This window comes from Miscanthus floridulus, chromosome 13 (genome assembly GCF_019320115.1).
Source record: "Miscanthus floridulus cultivar M001 chromosome 13, ASM1932011v1, whole genome shotgun sequence".
Lineage (NCBI taxonomy): Eukaryota > Viridiplantae > Streptophyta > Magnoliopsida > Poales > Poaceae > Miscanthus > Miscanthus floridulus.
In genome coordinates, this window is record NC_089592.1 from 10,916,313 (window position 1) to 10,933,492 (window position 17,180).

At 46.8% G+C, this 17,180-nt stretch overlaps 1 long non-coding RNA gene and 1 pseudogene across 1 annotated transcript; one reads left to right on the top strand and one right to left on the bottom strand.

The window, feature by feature from the left end:
- Positions 1-4,566: 4,566 nt before the first annotated feature.
- LOC136501950 (3-oxo-Delta(4,5)-steroid 5-beta-reductase-like) lies at positions 4,567-14,836 on the top strand (annotated as a pseudogene).
- Positions 7,525-8,474, bottom strand: LOC136501951 (uncharacterized). The gene is made up of 3 exons (XR_010770389.1): positions 8,407-8,474; positions 7,768-7,806; positions 7,525-7,660 (listed from the first exon to the last, which is right to left on the bottom strand). It is a non-coding gene; the product is annotated as an uncharacterized lncRNA (long non-coding RNA).
- Positions 14,837-17,180: the final 2,344 nt, after the last annotated feature.

The window sequence follows — 17,180 nt, forward strand, 5'->3', positions numbered from 1 at the left end:
ACGGCCCCTTTGCCTCTAGTTCGTCCACAATGCTCGGCAGTCCCGATGGAATATGTCAGTTCATCTTTCTCTCTGTTGGGCCAGAATAGTCCACTATCTCTAGCTTTTAGAATTTGAATCAACCTTTCTGTTGCTCTTTCGAGTTTTGTGCCATGGACAAGCTTCCCGGTGACTGGGTCCAATCCTCCCCCATGACCTAAAAACCAACGCTTTGTGCATTTAGGCCACGGTGTTGATTCAGGTACGACCCCCTTGGCAATAAGGTCTGCTTCCATTTTTTGCCACTTGGGAACGGAAGTCGCGTAGCCACCTGATCCCATGTTATGGTGGTATTGCTTTTGTCTGGAATTCTCTTGGTTCCTTCTCGCCCGTTCCGCACCCTCTTTTGATGTCTTGTACTATACAAATTCCTCCTAGTAGGGCCTTGCCTTCGCGATTGGGCCCTTATCGTTCCAATTTGGAGTCTTGTTATTCTTGACGTATGATTTGTACAGCTGCTTCTTCCAAGATTGGAATTGGGTGGCCATCTTCTTCATTGTCCAGTGCCTAACTCGCTCCATCAACCTTTTGTGGGTGATGTCTTCATAATAATCATCTGTTTGGAGCGTGAAATGTGCAAGAACATCTTGCCAAATTAGCTCCTTGTCCTTATCAGAGACATAACTAATATGAGAAGCATTGTTATTTTTTTCCATTCACGGGCATTGATTGGGGGCTTGTCCCTTACAAGGTACCCACAGTGGTACACGAATTTCTGTGCATATTGTCCTAGTGGTTCGCCTATAGCCACGTTGAATTCTGAGATGATGTAGCGGCCTTCCAACGGCTTTTTGGCCCCTTGAACATTCTTTGTGTTCCCCATCGTCGTTGTCGATCCAGACGGCTATGTACGCATAGAAACACAAAAAGTATTATAAAACGAAGGTCGATCCAGTGGGCTACATGTATGTAGAATAAATAAATGAGAGCTAGATATTGAGAAATATATACCTCGCCAGAATTATCTTCATGAACAACTTCCTCAACAATATGATCGAGATTCAAGTACTGACTCCCGTCGTCTTCCTGCTGGTCATTATCAACATCGGCACAATGTTCAGTGCCGGCGTTGATAATATCCATCATTTCCGCCTCTAGGTCATCGTCTCTCGGGTCGGCCATAGAGAGCCTAAACAATTATAAAACAATAATTATGCAATTAGGGTTTCATAGACATTTCATACACATTTCGGGGCGGTGGTGCCTGCATGGGGCGGTCGGCCAGCGTCGGTGGCCGGGGAGGGTTTAGGGTGGTTTAGGGTTTAGGGTTTAGGGTGGTTTAGGGTTTAGGGTATAGGCCACATGGTATTAGAATATAATACAATTGATTTTTTTCCTAAGGAAAAATTATACATGTATACATTAATTGATATATATATATACACACATTAATTTCATACATATATACATTAATTGATATATATATACACATTTCATACATACATAATTTCATACATATATACATTAATTGATATATATACACACACATTTCATACATATATACATTAATACACATTTCATCAATATAATTCATAAATATAATAAATATAATATATATATACTGGCGGTTTAGAATTAATGGAGTGTTGGCGACGGGCGGTGGTGGACAGCGGCGCTGGATCGAGGCACAGGGGCTCCTGGCTAGGCGCGACGTCGTCAGGGCTACTCTGGCGAGGTGTGGGTGGGCGTCGGGATGCCCTCCGGTGAGGAAGAAGGCGCGGCGTCGGGCCGGGGTGGCCCAAGCGAAATCGGTGGTGGCGTGGCGCGTGTGCGGCGTCGGGGGTAGCTAGGGGCACGGCGTCGGGGCTACTCTGGCGAGGTGGGCGGGCATCGGGGTGCCCTTCTATGAGGAAGGCAGCGTCGGGGGTGGCCGGGATGGCGAAATCGGCGGCGGCGAGGCACGCGCGGCATCGGCTGGGGGCTCCTCGGTGAGGGGCGCAGCATCGGGGCTACTCCAACGAGGTGGGCGAGCCTCGGGGTGCCCTCCGGTGAGGAAGGCGGCGTCGGGGGTGGCCGGGGAGGCGAATCGGCGGCGGCGGAGCTCTAGGGATGCGCTGAAGACAAAGACGATCGATGAGGAGGAAGAGAGAAGGAAGGCGGCGGTATATAGGAGAGGGACCTTTAGTCCCGGCTCCATCCATCGCCCGGGACTAAAGCACCTTTAGTCCCAGCTCCTGTCACCAGCCGGTACTAAAGGGGGAACCTTTAGTCCCGGCTGTTGGAAGGATCCGGGACTAAAGAATTTTTTGGCGGGCCGCCAAATGCAGCCCACCTTTAGTCCCAGCTGGTGGCAGGAGCCGGGACTAAACGTGGGCTACATTTTCAATTTTCGCCAACTTTTAAGCTGATCAGTTTATTTTATATATGTTTTGTATTTAAATGTTTAAGTCTTATTATTTGCGCAGTAAATTCAATACTAGGCATAATTTTTTTAGAAAAAGTAATAAACTTTATTTTTATTTACTGCACACAAAAAAAATATGTGACCTGAACTATTATGTTTTTATTATAAATGTTGAACATAATGCAACTAATACTCACTATTTTCGTTAATGCAAAAATATAGACTTTAATTGAAATTATTAAATTTATTGGTTTTTGACAGGAAATTAGTTTTCACGTAATTGGAACGTAAATCTTTAGGTTCTTCATTAATCATTGTATAATTAATCGGTGAGTTCGGGCGAAAATTCAATTAAAGTTAAAAAAAGTACCAAACCACCTCAGAAAAATCTCAAACTTGGTGGTGGCTACACACATGGCATTTGTAATCTTGAGAAAAAGTTTGAGACCAATCCAGCACTGGAAAGCAAATGGACTTTAGAGTCCCAGAGAACCTAGGTGTATAGATAGGGTTCGACGCAAGGTTCTATATACCTCTGTGAAGCACGTCGACTCCGCCTATGTTGAAATGGCTTGAAATTTTTTTCGAAGTCATTTACACCCAAAATATGGCCCCACACAAGATCTTAGGTTTTTCTAATAATTATTTTTATTATTACATTTTTCTTTGTGCCGCGTGAGACGAAATACGGTGAATTACATTTTGAAAACAATATAATTTTGCATCAACCTCCACAAATATTTGTCTCCTAGGGCACAATAGACCATTTGGCAAAGTTTGACACCATTCCGGATCATTTAGGGGGTGGACCCAGTTCAATGTATAATTAATCGGTGAATTCGCGCGAAAATTCAATTAAAGTGAAAAAAAGTACCAAACCACCTCAGAAAAATCTCAAACTTGGTGGTGGCTACACATAAGGCATTTGAAGTCTTGAGAAAAAGTTTCAGCCTAATCCAGCACTAGAAAGCACATGGACCTCAGAATCCCAGAGAATCTAGGTGTATAGATAGGGTTCGACGAAAGGTTCTATATATCTCTGTGAAGCACGTCAACTCCGCCTATATTGAAAAGGCTTAAAAAAATTTTGGCAGTCATTTACACCCAAAATATAGCCCCACACAAGATCTTAGGTTTTTCTGATCATTATTTTTATTATTACATTTTTCTTTGTGCCGCGTGAGATGAAATACGACGAATTACATATTCAAAATAATATAATTTTGCATCAACCTCCACAAATATTTGTCTCCTAGGGCACAAGAGACCATTTGGCAAAGTTTGGCACCATTCCGGATCTTTTCAGGGGTGGACTCAGTTGAACGTATAATTAATCGTTGAAGTCGCGTGGAAATTCAATTAAAGTGAAAAAATTACCAAACAAATTCAGAAAAATCTCGAACTTGGTGGTGGCTTCACACTGGGCATTTGAAACCCTGATAAAAATTATGAGATCAATCAGGCACTAGAAAGCACATGGACCAGAAAATTCAAAGTATAGTTAACAAAAGAATATAATCAATTAAAGGGTCTTTTCTCTTATTAAATAAATGTTTGGGTGCTTTCTTGTCAAGAAAGTGACTTAGTTCATATGGCTAGCTAGTGCGCTGTGGTTTGGACCTTGGCTATGAGGTCGTGGGTTCAATGCCTGGCTGCCCTTTTTTTTGTCCAGCGCGACTATATTATTTTATCAAGAAAGATTTTATCCCGGTTATAGCCCAGAGCCGCCTTTAGTCCCGGTTGGAGCCTCAAGCCGGGAGTAAAGATTTATTCCCGGTTGGAGGGTCCAGCCGGGACTAAAGGATAACCTTTAGTCCTGGCTCTGGGCTATAACCGGGACTAATTGTTGCCTGCCGTCGCCATACACTTGGGGCAGGAACTTTGTATCCTTATTTAAGGATACAACCAAGACTAATAGTCCCTTTAGTCCTGAACACAAAAATATCGGGACTAAAGGCAAAAATAGAGGCAGGATGAAAGGTCTGTTTTCTAGTAGTGTATCTTACAGCTAGCTCACAAGCCTCAGAAGCAACTCGATCATCTATCTATCCATATATGATAGATATATGTATGTATCCCTCTCCATCATACAGTATATATACGACCGGAGAGAGTAGAGTGTAGTGAAGTTCTGTAGTTGTGTGCTCAATTTCTAGGCCGGCCGCGACGTATGTACGAGCACGATGAGCTGGTGGTGGAGGCGCGCGATCGGCGCAGCGGCCCAGACGCAGCCGCAGGACGAGCAAGCCACCGCCGCCCCCGACGAGCACTTCTAGAGCGTGGCACTCGTCGTCGGTGCCACCGGCATATTGGGGAGCTCCCTCGTCAGCATCCTCCCGCTCCCGGACACGCCCGGCGGGCCATGGAAGGTCTACGTGCTCTCTCGTGGCCCGCTCTCGCCCTGGGCCTTCGCTGACCAACCCTCTGTCGTCACGCACCTGTAGGTCGACCTCGCCGACTCCTCGGCCGTCACGGAGGCGCTTGCGCCACTCACCGACATCACCCACGTCTTCTACGCAGCGCTGTCCCCGCACATGATCGAGGCACGGAACCGGAGGGCCAACCCAGCCATGCTCCGCAACGCTCGCCCACGTCTACCTCCAGACCGGGACCAAGCACTACACCGGTCCGCCGGAGGCGATCGCCGGCCGCATTGTCGGCGGCATCATTTGCGGCATCGTCAACTATGGCAGCAGCGCATCGAGTTCATGATCTTAAAGCTGGCTTATAGCCGGCCCGGCTCGTTACCATGAGCCTGCGCTCCCACGGGTCCTAGGTCCACCGGAGCTACAACATATAAGGCCTTGGGCCTTCCCAACCCAAAAGACTAGCCTTATAGGTGAGGGTTCTCTCGCTTTATATGTTGTGCTCCCCCACCATCGCTACATGATGTGGGACTAAACCCCAACAATCTCCCCCTTAGTCACACATCGGGGTGCCCCCACCATATGTGACGCTCGAGATTTTTTTTATTGGGTTTAGATTTTCTGACCAATTATTGGAACCGGTGGTGACCACCGATTTCTCGATCTTGGAGCTAGCTTGCAGCTAGCCCAGCTCGTTACGAGCCTGCGCTCCCATAGGTCCTAGGTCCACTGGAGCTACAACATATAAGGCCTTTGGGCCTTTCCAACCCAAAAGACTAGCCTGATAGATGGGGGCTTCTTCTGCCTTATATGTTGTGCTCCCCCACCATCGCTACATGATGTGGGACTAAACCCCAACAATCTTCCCCATAGTCACACATCGGGGTGCCCCCGCCATATGTATGACGCTCGAGATTTTTTTTATTGGGTTTAGCTTTTTTGACCATGGGCTCCGATACCAACTGTTGAAACCAGTGGTGACCACCGAGATCACGATCTTGAAGCTGGCTTACAGCCGACTCGACTCGTTACCATGAGCCTACGCTCCTACAGGTCCTAGGTCCAACGGAGCTACAATATATGAGGCCTTTGGGCCTTTTCAACCCAAAAGACTAGCCTGATAGGTGGGAGTTTCTTCCGCCTTATATGTTGTGCTCCCCCCACTATCGCTACATGATGTAGGACTAAACCCCAACAATCTCCCCCTTAGTCACACATTGGAGTGCCCCCGCCATATGTGACTAAGGGGGAGATTGTTGGGGTTTAGTCCCATATCATGTAGTTATGGTGGGGGAGCACAACATATAAAGCGAAAGAAACCCCCACCTATTAGGCTAGTCTTTTGGGTTGAAAAGGCCCAAAGGCCTTATATGTTGTAGCAATGGTGGATCTAGGACCTGTGGAAGTGCAGGCTCGTGGTAACGAGCCGGGTCAGCTGTAAGCCAGCTTCAAGATCATAGAGCCGGTACCTGAGGTCAGAAAAAGCTAAATCCGATAAAAAGTCTCGAGCGTCACATATGGCGGGGGCACCCCGATGTGTGACTAAGGGGGAGATTGTTGGGGTTTAGTCCCACATTGTGTAGCGATGGTGGGAGAGCACAACATATAAGGTAGGAGAACCCTCACCTATAAGGCTAGTCTTTTGGGCTGGGAAGGCCCAAAGCCTTATATGTTGTAGCTCCAGTGGACCTAGGACCTATGGGAGCGCAGGCTCATGGTAACGAGCCGGGCCGGCTGTAAGCTAGCTCCAAGATCGTGAACTCGCTTGTCACCACCGGTTCCAACAAGCCCGCCCTACACCGAGGACATGCCACGCCTTGGCTAGCGCAACTTCTACTACGACTAGGAGGACGTCCTCTCACTACATCAGATATGGTTTTAGGGGCGGCTAATAAGTATTTGTAGGGATGGTTCGGCCAGCCACCCCTACCATACCGTCTCTACAAATCATGCATTTGTAGGGGCGGTTCGCAGACCACCCCTATAAATCGATTTGTAGGGGCGGTTGGTACTGTAGCCGCCCCTACAAATCGATTTATAGGGGCAGTCTGGGAACACCAGCCACCCGCTACAAATCATTTTTTGCCAAAAAAAATTAAATTTACAATTCAAATTCGACCAGAACATATATTTTTCATGCACAACTCCATCATGACTTATCTTCTTCTACGATTGTACTGAAACTCAATGACAATACACATTTATTTATACCAGATTATAACAAATATTCCATGACAATACACGGTGCAAATTATTGTGCTTGCTGTTCATTTAAACTATGAGACTGCACACAGCATGTAAATTTGAAGTCTGGTATCTGTTTTGAAGCTAACTGACTTGAGCTTCTAGTAGTTACAGTTCATACTTTGATTCATATATGCCTACCAATACAAGGGCTCATGATGACAAATATGCCAAGTCATTCATGTTTCTGCACACAGGAAGGAGCCAACAAAATGTTGCAGGAATCTCCTAGGCCATGGAAGCGTTTAGCAAGAGATGTGAATTGAGAAAAACAAGACGAGGCTAGATACTTGCATTGTTATTGGCTATCCTCAGGTCCAGAAACTCAACATCAATCGTAAAACACCCATGCGACATTGCATCAACTTGCCAGACAAAGTCATCGCTGGTACGCAGAAGATGCTCGTGCACTGCCATAGGAAAAGGATAAAACAATAACATTTATCAGGAGAGATCAGTGAAGCCATCACAACAACAAGAAAATATCAAGAGAATGGCAGGCACATATGCATTGGGAAGGAGGGAGGGAGGGAGAGACTGGCCATATTTCAGCACCAATCCCATGTTGAGGGAAGCCTTCTTCTACGGTTACCAATCTATTGGTTTTCCTCACAGATGCATTAATAGCAGCTCTATCCAGTGGTCTGATCGAGCGAAGATTGATTACCTGAACAGAGAATTACTAAAGAATAAGACAACAATAATGGACTCCACGGGAAAAGAGATCTGGTAGCACAAGGCTGTAGTGTAGAAGAAATGCAAAAAACAAATTACCTCGGCACTGATACCTTCCTTGGCCAGTATATCGACGGCCTGAAAAAATGACAGAACATGAGAAATGCAACCAGAACCACCAACTAGAGAACTTCGTTTACGGGATCTTATTCTTGTTTTTTGTGAAAATTGCAATAGAATAAAGCTATAATTTTAAAAAGGGAATGGCTCAAGTTACAGATATTCAGGCAGAGCCAATCCGTACATTCAAGGTGGCATCATGTGCATGTTGATTTCTTTGCTCAACTTTGTCCATGATAGACGAGGTTGGGCACTTGGGCAAGGAAAACCATACTAATCGGGGAAAGGCTACCTCAAAAGCAAGGGAATGGAAATCATTGCTCACCATTCCCAAAAGCAAGGCAACTAAACAGTTATCATCCCATGTAGCTAAGCAAGATTAGGTAAAGAATCCAAAACATGCATTATATAGTATACATTGATCTAGTTGGAAATATTTGTGTGCAAAATCATCCTTCATAAACAGAATAACAAATACAATTCAGAATCACATTATTAGCCAATAGTATGTTGAATTTCAATGACTATGAAATATATGATCAAGAATGTAAGTCAACACATGTATAAGCATTAAGCAAACAATTCTTCCATCTACTCAAGAAATCTACATTCACACACCTGAAGAGCATATCCGACCATCTTGGAGAATGCAGTGATAGTGACATCTTTCCCTTGACGCTCTATCTATATTCATAAAACAAAAAATAAGATTTGCAGAAAATCCATCAAGGGAAGCTAGTATTCAGCATATGGAGTCTCCAGTATTCATATTCTCAAAGATGGAGAGCGGTACCAGAATAACAAACATTATTGTTGCAGAAAATTGTAAAGACAAATTGTTGTGCAAGGAATTGTAATTACCAAACGTTCATCAGCGACACCATATCAGATTATAACCCCTCTGATTCAGTAATCAAATTAGAATGGATCATAGTGTTTAATGGATCTGACAGATTTTCCCAAATATTCTACCATGTGAAAATAAACTAGAGTGAGGGAGTTCATGTCACTTTTTCTCAAGAGAAGAATGTCTACGAACATGTTAACATGTTGGTTATGTATATACATCTTTCTCCAATGAGGTGCTACTTAACAAAATGCATTACAATCGTCAACCATTAGGAGCCATTCTAATTTATGTAATAAATGCTTCTTCTAAGAAATATAAAGCAAACAGAGAAGAGCAAAAACAGATATGCAATAGGATGCTGCAACAAATAGGAATTTCCTGGGATTGCAAAGCATGTAGAGAAAATGAGTACAGAAACCAACAGATATGCCAAGGAGTGAAGAACAAATCAAAGCAAGCAAATAGTTAATAATTGAATTAGTATGGTGATTTGCAGAATTCATTAAACAACTGACCTGCATCGAAAAGTTAAATGTCATGAACTCTACAATAGGTCGAAGACCATGGTAGGCGGCACCAACACCAATGCTAGTGAAGCCAGCCTGAACCAAAACAAATAAGATCAGTATGAGAATGTGATCGGGTCAACCTGACAGCTTATGAATGGACAATGGTGATCAATTTGCGGGTTTATAACCTTAGTAATTGGAGTATCAAGAACCCTATCAGGGCCATACTTGTCAAGCAAACCCTTAGATATCTGCCACAATGAAGAGAAGCTCAATACCAGTAGCATTCATATATTACTTTTCAGTTGCCACAGGGAGAGAAAAAAAGAAGCATAAATCTTTGGAAATATTACTGACCTTGTATGCACCTTGGTACTCACCAACCTACCACAGACACATCAATATTATTTTTACTTAATATATTACTTGTTTAAAAGTGCAATGCAATACAGCATAGAAGATACCTCCTGAAATATTTTAGATACAGGAGGCAGGCCACCATTAATCCTAGAGAGGAGCCTGAACATCCTTGAAAGATCTTCAACCTACAGTAACGAATATATCATAAAAATTTCAGTAAGATTATACCCTGATAAATAGGATCTAATGTATCGGTCTCGGAGCAGACAAGATAAATAGGAGTATATACTATTAAGTAAAAACAGTTTTTCCTTTTGATTCCTTCAACATAAAAGCTGAGATTAAAGTACCAAAGAGTAACAACATAATAAAAGGAATATTCTACTCTATGCCTTGTCACTAATCTTTTACTTTTATTACTTAACAGCCATCCTCCGTTATACTCTGATGCACCTTAAAGTATATAGTCCTATTTATCTTCTACTATCATGTTGAGGCAATATTCTTATAATATGTTGATTAAACCACCAAAGAGTAATAATAACACAATAAAAGCAATATGTTGAAGTCATATTCGAGCCATCCTCATCAGTCGCCACAATGAAACTAATCTTTTACTTCAACATAACAGCTGATATCAAACTACCAAAAGAGTACCTAATTAACAGGTGATTCGGAGCATACGCCATTGTTAAGGGGATGCCCTTCCTCTAGAGTGATGCTGCGGTGACGTCGCGGACGAGAGCGCGCTACACCGAGTGGAGCAAGCGCAACCATCGAGGTGTCCCCCTCCCCAGCGTGCACCTCCGTGGTGGATAGGTCCACCAGATCCGGCGAACTCCGGCCGGCCCCAGCAAGGGGATGCGATGCGTCCCCGCCCACGGCTGCCGACTCACCAAGGGGCGAAGGAGGGGCGGTGCGCTCTAACTTTTGGTCACCGCCTCCATGCGCTCATGCGGTCACCGAACGGATTCGCTAGGCCTCCCTGTGCCTGGGCCCTAGAGCGGCCAGCTACACGTAGATCTATGTGGTGTTAGCAATAACTCTCCGGCGGGGGTGGACCGGTCACCGGTGGGGTGGGGGAATGGAAGGAAGACGGAACCATAGCGGAGGGAGAGGAAGAGGCGACAACGGCGGAGGGAGAAGAGAGGAAGAGAGGTGGCGACGATGGTGGGGAGGGGGAGGAAGAGGAGAGAGGACGGGGCAGGAGAGAGGACAGGGCTTGGATAAAGTGCGGACCTGACCTCTTCGGTTCACCCGATTTGATAATTTTTTCGAGTCCATGCTCATCCAACAGCCACGCATTTGTAGGGGCAGCTCGTATTATCAGCCACCCCTACTGTTCTATTTGTATGGGCGGTTCAATCACCAGCCTCCCCTACAAATAGCAACATCAAAGGCGGCTGGTGAGTGAGCCGCCCCTACAAATCCTACCCATTTGTAGGGGCGGCTCGTATCACCAGCCGCCCCTGCTGTTCCATTTGTAGAGGCGGCTAGTCTCATGGATCCTGAACACGCCACTGTAGGGGCGGTTCTATCACTAGCCGCCCCTAAAAAAATTTTGTCCCGTTGCTACAAACCGTTTTTCACATAGTGTCTTCGACGCCGTCACCCAGCGCGGCGGTGGCGGCATCAGCTGGTCGGTGCACCATCCCAATCTCATCCTCGGCTTCTCACCCCGGAGCGCCATGAACATCGGCGCAGATTCTCTGACTTGCCGTGGTAAAGTTATGGGTGACTTTACCTCACTTCGATGCCATCCAATTCTCATCCAACGGTTGATGAAGTCTTCACTTTTTTATTACTACTGCCTAACCTGGATGCAAATAACAGTTCAATTAAAGCCCAGTTCATTGACAAATGAGTTATATAGCTGCCGGATTTTTTTTCTCTGTGCAGTTTATCTTTTTTATCATAACTTTTACGTATAAGCTTGGATAAAGATAAATTTTTTTTGAAGATGTGCTATATGTAACGGCGTAAATAAATTGCCTCCAATAATCAACTTGCTAGTGTTGCTATGTAACGGTGTTGCATTTCGCTAGTGTTGACACTAACAATTTGAATAGAATTTATGGATAATCCATATCTACCGAATTTTTTCTATTCCATATCATATCCCGCATCCGCATATATTCGAATTCGAATTATTCGTATCCGCATGGATCTTAAAGTTCTTCTCTATATCCTCAAAATTTGGATTTGGATCGGATCGAAGAATTATCCTATCGGGTTCATAAACCCGGGGTCCCTCGGGGATCGGCTTCCACACCAAGGCTCGGCCCAAGAGTCTAAATACAACAGGCCGGAAGGACGGCCCAGTCGCCGACCTGAAGGTCTGGACCGAAAGGAGCGGCGCCCGCTTGTCGACCCCTTGGGCCCACCACTCTGATCGGAGCACTCGCTTCGGCCTCCAGCCGCCTCCGGACGCCCTCTCCGATCGGAAGGCCTAGCCCAAAGCGCTACTTCCGACTCCGACCCCGTGTCCCTCCGACCGGGGCTCGTAGGAACCCTGCTCACCGCTCTTCTCCGACTGGCGCACTCAGAGCCAACTAGAGCTGTCGGGTTCATAAACCCGGGGTCCCTCGTGGACCGGCTTCCGCACCAAGGCTCGGCCCAAGAGTCTAAATACAATAGGCCGGAAGGATGGCCCAGTCGCCGACCTGAAGGTCTGGACCGAAAGGAGCGGCGCTCGCTCGTCGACCCCTTGGGCCCACCACTCCGATCGGAGCACTCGCTTCGGCCTCCAGCCGCCTCCGGACGCCCTCTTCGATCGGAAGGCCTGGCCCAAAGCGCTACTTCCGACTCCGACCCCGCATGCCTCCGACCGGGGCTCGTAGGAACCCTGCTCACCGCTCTTCTTCGACCGGCGCACTCAGAGCCAACTAGAGCCATCTGACCGAGGACGCCCGTTCGGTAGGAACCAGAAGACGTGCGGAGAAAGGTAAGGCAAGGCTCACAAGTCAAAACCACTATACCAGGGACCATACCCTGCACGAAACAGTACTCTGCAGCCACCTGACGCAAACAGTATTGTAGGCGCCAACATCTCCCTCTACAGTATTGTAGGGGCCGCTAAAACTCCCATACGGTAAGGCCCTCCACGTGCCTCTAGGCATCAATAGTGGTATGGTCACCAGGATTTACCGTACCGGGTGAACATAGTGAGACTTCTCACATGCCTCCAGGCATCGAACAGTATTTTGCAGGTACCGACGTCCACCATCCCTGAAAAAGGCAGCACGACCTCCCGTATGCATCTGACATTCTACAATGACATCAACAATGTTGTAGGCACCTACCATTATCTGGAACCCGCCGGTGTGGGCAACAAGGCTCGGTAGGTGTGGACAATAAGGCTCGGTAGCATACGCACCCTTCTCCTCTCACTTGTAAAGCCGTCCCCTTCATCTATAAAAGGGGGCGCGCTTCCTCCAACAAAGAGAGACCGATTTCAGTTGATCATAGTTCCTTAGATCGATAGCTCACAACCACAGAACCGCCAGGTTCGGACCTCAAGCACCCGATTGAACACTTAGCTCATAGCGAAGTTCCTGTCACTCTCGGGCCTTCCGACCGGAGCCGACCGGACCTCTTGTACACCCCATCTTTCTCCTTCTCGTTTGTAACCCCACTGCAGACTTTGAGCACCTGGGCTCAGGAATAAAGTCACCGACCGACCCCGACTGGACGTAGGGCACGTTGCCCGAACCAGTATAAATCCTATGTCATTGAGTGCTAGGCCACCTCCGATCACAACGTACAACAAAACTATAAATATTCACTAGTTGGTCACTTTCTGCACCGACATATCCACATCACTTTGATTTTTTGATACTCAACCAGAATTTAGGGCCTATATTATGAGAGTCATGCTCAGCTAAATCGCGAGCAACCAAACTAGTTAAGCCAGTCTCAGTGGGGAGTTTCATTTCTCAGATTCCAAGACTCAATGTGTTGGCTTGGAAACAGTGTAGATTTATGCATTTATAAGTCGGTGCATGCCACTGCGAGAATGACATTTTTTCAATAATAAAGATTTATTAAAACCTAATTAAATCTTTATAAAATTCGTACTAATTCATTACAACTCAGAGAAATATGAAATTTTGTATAATTTTTTTTCTAAAGACAAGCTTTACCTTTACATAGTGAAGCTATGCTTGAATGTATTTGGATCTTTTGATTTTGTTGGAATTCATTTTTATGTGATTTATATCTACTATTTTAAGGTTTTATTGTTGTCATAAGTCAAACCATTTTTAAGTTTATTCTATAAAAAACAATGTTAAGTTGACTAAAGTTTATGTTTTTATCCTCTTTTTTATATCACAATCATAAACACGTGCGTGCCGCACATGCATGTCCACTAGAAGAGATAAAATTCATACTAAAATTGCAGATACTAAAGAGATGGGCCCACTTGTAGTTGACAATATTTTCGTTTAAAACCATCTTAATACTGAAATAATCGATATACTGTTTAGATTTGTGAATACAAATCTAAACATTATATCAATTTTTAGACACCAAAATGAATTTAGATGAAAAAGACATGAACTACAAAATTCTAGAATTTTTTGAGCTGTACAACTTTATATACATTTTATTTATTTTTATCTGAGCTCACATGTTTTTTAAGAGTCGGTTGGCTCTTTTGTTCATCTCACTTCTGAACTAGGCGTTATTTGGGCCGAGCATCATAGCGGCCGGCACACAGAAAGTTGTTTCCTTCCTCAGCTGCTGGATGTTAAATGGAAGGCATCGGAGGGGTGGAAAGTAACCCGTAACTTTACCAAGGCAAGTCAGAGAATCTGCGCCGCATGAACATCGTGTGCAGCCTGTGTGTGTACGCCGCCATCTGCCGCAAGGAGGGCGTCCCGCTGCGGTGGCCGGGCTCCCAAGGCGCGTGGGAGGGGTTCAGCACCGCCTCCGACGCCGACCTCGTCGGCGAGCAGCAGATCTGGGCGGCCGTGGACCCCACGGGCATGCCAAGAACCAGGCGTTCAACTGCAGCAACGGCGACAATCTTCAGGTGGGAGCAGCTGTGGCCGATCCTCGCCGACCGGTTCGGGCTGGAGTGGGCTGGTTACAGGGGGGAGAAGAAGCGCGTCAAGCTCGCGCTGGCCACGCCCCGGAAGGCCGACGTGTGGGCGGAGATCGTCGAGGAGAACCAGCTCGTGGCGACGCAGCTCCACGAGGTGGCCAATTGGGAGTTCCTGGACAGCATGAACAAGAGCAAGGAGCACGGCTTCCTCGATTCCGGAACACAGCCAAGTCCTTCAATACTTGGATCGACAAGATCAAGGCCTGCAAGATTGTTCCCTGATGTATGTTTCTCCCACCAGTGTACATGTGTGTTCTACTACAAGCAGCAGTGCGTGTTGTGTTTGCTGTAACGTCTTGGACTGTGAAATAAACATGAATGGTAGCCGCTCTTCTACTCTCATAAATTAAATTACTGTAGCAAAAGCTGTGCGGCTGCATGGACGAATGGGGTGTGCCGATTCCATTCTCTCTCCTCTTTTCTCTCGACGCCACTTAGGAAACTGCTGACTTTTTGTTTAAACGACCGACATGGGTCTATGTATTGATAGAGAAGATGAACACATAAAATATTATAATATAAGAATACCACCACACAACCACAACGACAACAAAAAAAAAAACCATCACAAGAAGCTTTGAACCCTGCACCGGCATCCAGGGCCACAAAAAAAGCTTTAACAACATCCATGGTGGGACGGGTCCTCACAAAGCGATGCCTCAATGGAGAAAACGACGTCCTCGAACGTCGTCAACGCTGAATGAAAAAATCCATTCGAGGTTTTTCAACCGAAGACCCCAAGTGAACTGGAGATGGACTTCACGACAAAGCCTCCAATGAGGAAAACGGCGTCAAAGATGTCGCCAATGTCAGCTTCACCATGAAGTAGGGCCTTAGCCTGAAGCCCATCTCACTACCCCACCATGGAAGGGCCACTGTCGTCGCACCGAAGAGGCCATCGCCAAGCGAGACCTAACGCCGAGCAGCGACTACAAAGAGCAGCTGCTAGCAGGCCATCGCAGCCGCAATGACCGAGCCACTGGCATGCATGGCTTGTCACTAAAGCGCCAACCTGAGGCTGCCGCTGACCTGCTACACACCAGCCTCTGCTGGTTGCCCACAAGAAGCTACAAAGATTGAGGACAACCCCTGCCATCGAAGACCAAAAACAACTAACGAGGCACTAGACCACACCACCAGCATTCCGAGACGGCGCAACAGAGAATATTGCCTCCAAATGGTAGTCGCAGCTGCAGTGAATAAGTTAGGCCTAGTTTAGTTCCTAAAAATTTTCACCCCAAACTATCACATCGAGTCTTGCGGCACATGCATGGAGTATTAAATATAGACAAAAAAAATTAATTGCACAGTTTGGTTGAAAATCGCGAGACGAATGTTTTAAGACTAATTAGTCTATGATTAGCCATAAGTGCTACAGTAACTAACATGCGCTAATGATGGATTAATTAGGCTTAATAAATCCGTCTCGCAGTTTCCAGGCGAACTATGTAATTAGTTTTTTTATTAGTATCCGAAAACTCCTTCCGACATCCCCGAAACATCCGATGTGACATCCAACAATTTTCATTTCACGAACTAAACTACGTGACCATCCGCTGTCACGCCAGTCCCGAAGGACTGCAGCCTACCAAATGTCCCCAAACTCCCTACACGTAGTCGCCCCGAAGATGAAAGCAGACTGGCCATCCCCTCTGAAGGAATGCCCTGCCAAATCCTACCATTGTCCTCCAAAATTGGCCGTGTTGTCGTTGTCGTTGAGGAATGGCACGCGCAACGGCGATAGCATGCCGAAGCCTAACACCCACCTCTCCCCCTGCGACGCCTTCACCACACAACCTCGTGGCCACCGCGCCACATCCACACTGCTACGCCGGTGACCGGGCCACGAACGACCCGTTCGTCCACCTCTGCGTAGCACGCCGGCACCAAGCGGATCCAGCCCCGGGACTGCCGGATCCGACCTCCGAGGAAGGGATCCGGCCGCCGGGGAAGGGAACCCGCCCTGGGCCGCTACTACCATCAAGCCGGCGGCGCCCAAACCGCCGATGCGGCCGAAAAAGGGGAGACGCCGAAGCACCGCACGGATCTGGCCCTAGGACCGCCGAATCCGGCCGTCGGGACAAGGAAACCACCACCGGCCGCCATTGCCGCCACCTCGGCGACGCTCCCAAACCGTCGATGCACCGAGGCTTCCTTGCCCCCGCACGGGCTTCTAGCGGCGGCGAGGCAGAGGGGGACGGGGGAAGGGGGTGGCGGTACTAGATGGGAGCTCCGTCCGTGTCGCCCGAGAGGGACCAAAACTGCTGACTTGACTTGGCTATAAGCCAAGCTGAGTTGGCATATTGTACATGATGCTCTTGTGTTATCTATTGCGTGCGCAATATAACTGCGGTCAAGTACTGTGCCGATCAGTCACTGGCGCTAGCAGCTGCTCTGCAATATGGGAATTGGCTGGGGAAGGAAGAAAGCTGTCGTACTCAATACAGTGATACAACTCGAGCGACCTGTCGTGGTGCTCTACGCTCTACTAGTGGCTAGGTCAGTGGGCGCGCGGCTAGATTCTATGGGGATTTCCTGCTTCTTGTGCGAACACAGCATCAGCACA